This window comes from Cupressus sempervirens, chromosome 5 (genome assembly GCF_028749045.1).
Source record: "Cupressus sempervirens isolate cs-2001-9-10 chromosome 5, ASM2874904v1, whole genome shotgun sequence".
NCBI lineage: Eukaryota > Viridiplantae > Streptophyta > Pinopsida > Cupressales > Cupressaceae > Cupressus > Cupressus sempervirens.
In genome coordinates, this window is record NC_143122.1 from 587473471 (window position 1) to 587482959 (window position 9489).

At 33.4% G+C, this 9489-nt stretch overlaps 1 pseudogene; it reads right to left on the reverse strand.

Moving 5' to 3' along the window:
- Positions 1-4317: 4317 nt before the first annotated feature.
- LOC149557293 (transmembrane emp24 domain-containing protein p24beta2 pseudogene) lies at positions 4318-5431 on the reverse strand (annotated as a pseudogene).
- Between the last annotated feature and the right edge of the window lie 4058 nt (positions 5432-9489).

Consider the following 9489-nt stretch of genomic DNA (forward strand, 5'->3'; position numbering starts at 1 on the left):
TACTATCCTTTTGTAGTCCTTGTCCCAAGTTAGAGCCTGTTATTATCCTTGTTTTTGGAATTCCACAAATTTACAAAACAAGCATGTCAAATCACTTTTCTAGACCAATTTGTCTAAAGTTCATTTCAAATGATTTCAATTCATGTTCATAAGCATCATTCCAAGTTAAAGACATCTTTCATCAATAGACAAAGAAATTGATTTTTTATCCAAAAGTAAATTAATAAGTCCTCTATTGACACTTTTTCAAAATATGACTATTATAAAGTAGAAAAATAAGTTACACTTTACATGAAGAAACCAGATCCCTAAATAAATGTTCAAAATTATGGCCATATGATAAAATTCAAAACTTACTTTTGAAACCAATTAACATATGTGAATCGATGTCAAACAGATAAAAATCTTTTTTAAAATGGGTTAAAACTCTGATAAAGAGAAGGCTAAAATAAAGATGTTGTGAAAGTTTATATAACTATGTTCCCACCTTGCTCATTTTTTCAAAAACATAATGAGAATGGCTATCTTTTTGAAAATAGCTTTAGTATATTTCATGTCTTGTCATGGGAAAGTGAAAGTTACCACATAGATGCTATGTTCCTTTGAATACATTTCTCCTAAATATAACAGGTTAAAGATTTGTGCCTTTAAGAAAAATTAAACAATTTTGGAGTATTTGTCAAGGGATTTTGATTGTTGATTACTTATTTGGGTGGAACTCAGATAGACATTAGGACAATCGATGAGGTAATTACATTCTCAAATGGTAACATTAAGGGACCCATATAAGATAGAGAAGAATAGTTGAGAAATTTAAACACATGATTTCAACAACATTTGGCACTATTTTGTTTGAGTTGTTTCCACTCCATCCAAAATTGTAATTTCTAATGAAGATGAATTTGTTGGAGTTAATGTTCTAATGGTAGTCAATAATAATTGGTGCACATGTGGCAAGCCTTGTTGAGTTGTTGGAACCACAAGTTTAGTTTAGGATTGAGTCAAAGAGTTTTAGTTTAAATCAAGTTATTATTGTAGATGTGTTACGTTAGGTGTCCATTAATATTAATTAGCTATCAAGTTTATGTGTGTTGTCAATCATGAAGTAGTTTGTTTTCAATCTAATTAGTAGTCATTCAGGAATGTTGTTAAGTCAAGCTAATGTATAAATTGGCATCTATTATTCAATAAAAATAAGTTGGAAGTTCTTTCTTTCTCTATTTTGTTTTTGTTGTTCTATTTTTCCAATATAGTATCAGAGCCATCTCCATTTCAAAAGAAGTTGTTGCTATGAGGATGTAAGTCTCATGCTATGTCAAAAAAAATTGTTGTGCAACATTAGAAGGTATCTTTATATTTTTATTTTAGAAATTCTAAAAATGGATATGCTTGTAGAAAAATATAATGGTTAAAATTTTCATACAAAGAAAGTAAAAATGTAAATGCAGCTGATGAATAAAAGTTTGTGGGACATAGTTAATGGCACTAAAATATTACCTATAGATGCTAAAAAGAAGATTAATTGGGAAAGCAGAGATGAGAAATCTAAGTCTATTATTGGTCTTGCTCTTTCAAATTCAAAACTACATAATTTTGATTTAGAGAAATCATCTAAACAAATTTGGGATGGGCTAAGTTGTTTTGAGCACAAACAAAAAATTAAAAAATTTCTTTAAAGTTGTAGCTATTTAGTTTTGAAATGTCTGATGAAATTACTATGTCTACCCGCATTATTAATTTGAGATCTCTATTCAAAAAACTTGTTGAAGTTGGTTTTGTAATTGATAAAGATGATGTTAAAGCTATCTTGCTAAATAGTTTGGCTTCAAAATATAGCAATGTTGCTTTTACTCTTGGTCAAATGTCATCACAAATAGATTCAAGAGAAAATACTCAATTTATTCATGCATTATACTCAAAGAATAATATGGGAAAGAGAATGTATGATAAGAATGAAATTGAATGCTTCTATTGTAAAAAGGTAGGACATGTTGTAATGAATTATAAAATTTGTGCAAAATGACCTTCTTAAAGGTAATTAAAGAATCAAAAAATATAGTTGTTCATGCTGAATCAGTTGATGTTATTAGTAATGATGATAGCATTTAAAATAAAGATCTTATTTTATTTTGAATAATTCTATACTCTGAAAATAGAAAATATGTGCTAGAGGCTAGATGTATGCTCAAATAGTTTGAGGCGATATAGGATCGGAGAAGCTATACCTTTATGAGAGTTATGAAGAATTCCATGTGGAGATGGTGTGTCCAATAGTTTAAGGAGATCTAAAATTATGGAAGCTTGGCATTGTTTATAAGACATTTCATGTGGAGATGGTGTGTCCAATGGTGTTTTGAAGTTGGATGATCACTGCATGATGTTGGTAAATAGATTTTTCCTTCTTCTTTTCCTCTTTTTATGTGCCCAAATTTATAATGAAGAACAACTTTACACAACAGTTGGGAAACCATTTCTAAGAATATCTAGTTTCCCTCTGAATTGAGGTACAGCTCCCTATGTAAATGATATTCAATGAATTATGTTTTATTGCCTAAACTAACTGGGTGCATTCTTAACTAGAGAATGAAAGAGGAAAACCAAGTCAATCTAGACAAGATTAACTCAGGCAAAATTTAGATCCTAAAGCTAGCCAACTTCGAGAACTCACACATCTTATGACTCCTTGGCATTGGTGATGCAATATGAATTCAATAAATGCAAATGCAAATGCAATGTAAATGAAATTAGAATAGAAGGTCATCTATTTTGGTTCCTGTAATAGAAATGGCTGCAAACACTTCTTATCCACAACACATTTGTTATCCAATTCTAAGGTGTAAGATAATGCTCAAAATTGATTAATACAACCCTCTGATTGTGAATAATCAGAAAAACCCCTTTTAAACTCTCTGATTTAACAAAAGATCTCTCTTTATTATGAACATAGCAAATAATGATGCTCTGATCATTATTACTTACAACTCCGTATCAAATCTATTACAAAATGAAATAGAAAAAACCCCCCCAAATGCAAGAAACGAAAATTATAGAAATTAAATGTGCTCCTCTCCCTACTCTAGCTCTCTGACTGTATGCAAAAAGCACAGAACCCCTGGCTTAGGAAAATATTTGCAATAAATAATCTCCTTCAGCCCTTGTTTGGTTTCCCTTCGATGACTTTTTAGTTTTTGCATGATGACCTTTGGTTTCATAACTGCTTCTTTCTAATTCCCCTTTTCCTATTTGTCTTTTCAGATTCTCCATTTATCTTGATCCATCATGTGTTCTCAGCTACTGAAATTGGAACCTTTCAAATAATTGGACATTCTCATGTATGGTATTGCCTTATTCCTATCACATTTTTTTCCCATAATATCTAATTTATCAATAAAATTATTAGAATATTCCAATGAAAAAGGTTTTTCTGAAAGTCTTGAGTAGAAAATTCTTCTCAACTCATACAAAAATACCATGCTCCTACAGAATCTTCACCCCTATATATCTTCCAAGCATCATAGTAGTTTCTTGTGGATTAGTTCCAGGGCTATCTCTGTAAGTGGAAGAATCAACTATCCTTATTCCAAGAATGCCTTTGAGTCGATATCTTTTATCAATTACATGGCCAATATCACAGCCTCCATGGAAATTCCATATGGTGCCAAGATTGTCTCTAAAACTTTCCTAGGGCCATCTCATTTGATTTATCCTTGGGTAAAACTGATCCACTAAAATGTAGCCCACTGGTGCCACTACAATAATTAAAGGAAAATTTCTGCAGAGAATTTGTTTGATAAATATCAGCTATTACCTTGAGACCTTGCACACATTTTTCCAAATCTTTAGGCTCAAAATAGTAGTTATAACAAATAGAAGGATTGTCTCTAGGATCCTTGCTAATTAGAATTAGATTTTCTCTTGATAATGAATAAGCTACTTTCAACAAGATTGCCCCTCCCGACCCATTTACAAAGGTAGAGCCATTGTTATCAAAAGTGGAGCCACCAATTTTTGTACCCTCCAAATGATCCAAAATATACCCATTGTAAGGAAGCACTCCTACTTCTAGAAGAGCTCCTTTTGTAGCCAATGACTAGGCAAAAAGGGGATCTGGTCTAAATGCATTCATTTTCTCCACCCAAAGAAAAGACTCATTCACCAGTTTCTCATCTCAGCCAATTCCTCGAATATAGTCTAAGCTTTCTCTGCTTTTTCTTTCATGCAGGTGCAAGTCAGCATGGTACCTTTGTTGTGAGCAATAATAGTAGCAGCCTTCTTCAGATATCCACAACAGTACATTGATGAAAAGTTCTCAATACATTATACTCTTGCGCTTCCAAGCTTCCACTCAAATAGGCATCGTAGGAGGTACACTTCGAGAAGGCTAACACCTATAAGAGCCACTGATTCAAAGAATGCTTTATGAATGACCCTCCTGCTCATGGTCTCATTTATGATTGCTTGACATTCAGTTCAAGCCTCAAACCAATGCTACTCAAATTGTATCGTATAGAGGGCTTCTTCTAATTTGGCAATTTGTTGCATCAAAGGATTAAAGTGATCATTTTTTGCATGCTCCTCATAGTATGGAATATGGCCAACATGTATATCAAAATCAATAGTTTCATGGTAAGGAGATTTTTTAGTAAAATAGAACTGATAAAGTCCTTGACTGTGCACCACAAAGTCAAACTTATCCTCTGACTTGTCATGTGAATCATGAACTTGCTCACCGAAAGGAGCTTTCACCATGAGGTCTACACCATAATCCTCATAACGCCATGTAGTAACTGCTTTATTACAAATGAAAGATGTGTGCACAGTATCCCTATCATAGGGAACACCATGGGAAAAGCATTGGATGAAATCCAGTAAACAATTCTATTGTGTCTGCTGGGATTTTCATCTTTACTTTCAAACCCAGGACCTGTAGCACAATCATCTAAGATTTAGATTGAGGGATCTTCTAATCTAACCATTATCCTTTTTGGTGTAGATGTAAATGTGAACTGAACTAGAAAGGTGACATAATTCTAGGTATCTATTTTCTCTTCTAACGCTGCATCTGCCATGACATCAAGTATCAAAAGTCGCTAACTGACATCAACATTCGGTGAGTATAGTTCCTTTGTAATGACTTCCATAGACGTTAATGGTAGGACACCAGCAATGCAACAAGAGAGTGATGTCTTTCTTCTGTAGATTCTTCTTCTCCCTCAACAGTTACATCATTGCAACAAACATGTACAAGTGCTATGACAAGTTCAACTGCAACAATGCTAAGTTCATCTGGAACTACTCTTACAAGCTTTTCAATGACCTCAAGTGCTCCCTCAATAGCATCTAGATTGTCTGACACCCTCAATGAAACCACACATTCACTTAAATGTGGGGGGATTTTTTCTCTTTTCAAATTGAATTCATCATTTGACATATCATAAGGCTGTGGTGATGATTCACTCTAATTTTAGACTCCAAACTTTCATCTGGTGCATATTTGATAGCTTAGCTCATGTTTTGATCTCTAATCATAACATAAGATGTATCAAAAATGTCGTTCGACCACTTATCTATTGTCACAATGTTGAATATGCTATCTATAGACCTTCGATGCTCATAAAATGGGATTTTCTGCCTTGAGCATTTGGCTCATTTTTAGGCTATCCTTTCTAAACATCAAATACTCTTTGGACAATTTAAAGACAACAAATTTGATCAAAATTCAAAAAGATTTTGAAAACATGAAGGTATTCTTTGGTGGGTTTATTGCAAATCAGGTGCACAAATGGTCCCAGTGCACTCAAAATTCAATTTTCCACCTTGACACTTTCTAGGCATTTTCATGGCATACCTTTTGAAGATTAAATCTTCTTTGCATCATTTTCAAATGATCCAAATGAATAGGTTTTTTCAAAATAACTCGACACCATGAAATCACGAGCTGGCATTTTTTTGCCTTCCAAGTGCGCAAATGGCTTTGGAGTAGCAGATTTTGGATTTTCCACTTCATCTATCTCTAGGCACTTTCAAACTAAAATTTCTAAAGATGGATTTATCTCTAAGGGCCCATTTGGTTGCTGTCATAGGAATTGAAAATTAGAAGAGAAAAATGGAATAGGACTGGAATTAAATTCCTTTTTTTTTTTAGTAAAAAAATAGATTGGGAATATGAATGGCTATTCTAATTCCATCTATTTTTTGGCATAGACATATGCTCATTTTGGGGGCAAAATTGGAATATGTCTTCCTATTCCCAATTCTAATTGAGCGTACCAAACAGTGAATATAGAACATATTCTAATTTTCTCTTCCTATTCCACTCTATTCCAGCAACCAAACAGGCCCTAAATGATTCTAAGAAGACCCATGTCATCATATTTTGGAAAGGCTCAAAATTGTGCAAGAAAATTGTCGGTGGGTTTTGAGAAAATAGATGTGCAACCTTAATGGAGTAGCTGGAACTCAAAAAATTTTCGAACAATATCTCCCTTATTCTTTAATTATTCATCATACCACTATCCTTTTGAACTTGCATGTTATGAAGACTAACTTCATCAAGACACACTTGAAGAAAAAGCATGCTTTCGAGTTTGAACAAGAGCTAAAAATGAGACTTTCTTCAAAGGCACAGTCACTAAATCAATGCATTTTTTGATTACTGCTCATCAACATATTACACTATTCATATCCCTGTTAAGAAGCTACATTGTCGAATCTCCAAAGAATTATGCTTTGCTAATTCACATTGTATTAACAATTCTTCAAGAGATTAGCTTTCAATGCATCATTTAATTTAAAACTTCCCTTCCAAAACTGGTTATCATTTGAGATAAGGTCTTCAATATCACAACCCTTAGATAGCATGATATCATAATGATATCTTTATCATCTCCATTTTTGCAATCATCTAAAACATATGTTGAATTCCTCTTAATTTGCATAGTTTAAATGTAATCAAATAGTTTCCACTTGAAAGCTCTATTTTTATAACCATTGTACAAATTAGAACTGTAGAAATCTTGCCAATTGGATTGCACCCACTGCCCCATGGAATGAAATTCTAAAACCTCAAATGCTAGACTTGCTATTATATCAATCACATCAGATCCCACATATATGCCTAGAGATCACAGCTTTACAATCATTCTTTATCCGAGAAGATCATCAGGGAGAACATGATATCCTTTTTGGGCTAGGAGCTATCACCTACCCAAATAATGACAACATTTAAAACAACCCACCCGACTTATGAATGAGAAGGCAAGAAAGAGGGAAACCCGGCAAGGATGGCCTACCTATGAAGGACTTAGACCTAGACGCCAGACTAACTTGACATTAAAAAAAATGATGGGTGACTGAAAGTTAGACAACACATGACTATGAGAAAATATTACTCATGTATGACATATTTTCAAAGTATAATTTCTAGATAATGTTTCCTTCAGTTGTCACGGCAATAACTAGAATGCCCAAGCCATATTAAACAAATTTATTGATACCTCAATTTAGCATATATATTGAAGGATAACCAAGTGGTTGATATCCTAGTGGATACTAGTATCAGTTGTCCAAAAAGAGAAGAACTTAATGTAATGAGTGTCATTTTAAATAAATAGATTGTCAAAGAAAAAAAGTCACCTTGTGCCTTGCAAGAAACACCATGTTAAGCTTAATATCTCTAACAATATTCCTCAAATCATCCTACTTATGAAGGTTATTTAACCCTCTGATATTGTAGAACAGAATCTTCATTGAGTGGTAGATTTCTTACCATCCACTATGCTCTGCATACTTTCTATTTCACTTGTCTTTATAGTTTTTCTTCCTCCAATGGGAGTTTTGGGGGAGCCTACATTAGATCTCTATGATCCATGAGTGAACCTTCATGTTAAAGTGGAGGATCTAAGTTCTTTGTCATCTTTCTTCTCATTCCTCTATGAGTTATTATCATATACTTGAGGAGAATTCTGCTTGGCTTTTTAACCTTCTATTATTAGAGTAGTAAATTTCATTTGGGAAAGATGATTTGATAAAATCCACCTCATCAAAATTAGCTAAAAGATTCATATTCCTTCTCTCAAGATTGAGAAAGAATGAACAACCTAAAATAAAGGGCTTTTATCTATACTAGTGAAGGAGCCTTCCACTTTGATGAATAGAAATTTGTTATGTCCCCTTCCTTATAGCCAATATCTTGGTAGTAAATAATTGAAAGATTAATCAAGGTTTGGTTATACTATACATGATATCTTCCACTAAAGAATTTTCCTCCTTCATCATTTTATCCACTAAAGGGCCTTTTTTCTCTTCCACACTTAAGATCATGGATCATATCCTTGGTTTTCTTTTTTCCTTCCTCCCAATTTAGGGAAGGGGAAAAATTGACTTGCACCTGAGCTTGTTCTAGAATATTTGGTTAACTTACTTTACCTTGCTATCCTTCTCATTTTCTACATATGATTTTTATAATTAGCTAGATATCTCTGGTCTCCTTAGGTGGAGATGACTCAACCATAACCTTCTAAGCATCCAAGTTGGCCTCATCCTATTCCTTCTCCCCTATGGGAGGTAATTGATATTTACAATCAGTCATTTCCATTCATGGTCATTACTATCAGATGACCCATCAATATCATTCTAGGAATCCTCTCTAATCGCCATTTATTGATCTTTAACTATTCAAACATTCTTCAACTCTTCTTTTTTCTCTGGGCATTTATGTTTTAGTCTCTTTCATTTTTTTACTCAAAAATTTCTTATCCCAATGAATTAATTTCTTTCAAATAATATAAGAAATGGGAAGATCTTCATAGACCACTTCCCTATGCCATTTACCCAACTTAGTGATAATGTCAATCTTCTTTGTTGGGTTAAAAAGTTAATGACCATTGCTACAAATCCTTACAAAAACCAATCTCAATTTTGAAGAAGTCATTGGATCAATGGAAAGAAGCTCTTAAAAGATGAAGCTAAGCCTCTTAGACTGTCTTTATTCTAAAATTGCAAACAAGGATTACAATATTGAACCTAGATAAGAGCTAAATTAAAAAAAGTATCATACATCAAAATGATAATATAAGGGATGTAGTGGGATCTAGTGATAGAACCCCCCCCCCCCCCCCTATTTGAACCCCTAAACCCCTTGGGGAAGACAAGATATTATGTGGGGTTCCACTTGGGACTTAGGCATGATGGTAGTAAAGTTTGATAATTCCAAAGCTATGATCAAGAATAGAATGACATAGCACCCACTTCTTGAAGCATGGATCAAACTTAATTTTGATGGGTTAAGCATGGCTAGGAGCATAGTGCTCAGGGTGCCTTCTAGAATAGTGCTAGGGGGTAAACATATAAAATTGTGTCGCCTTTCTAGCTAACTTATCAAAATGACTAAATTTGAGTATTTCTCTCTAAAATCCAATTTTGTTCAAATATTATCTAGATAAATTCATTCTAGCTAAGTTATTTATATATGGTCTCACACTTTTCTAA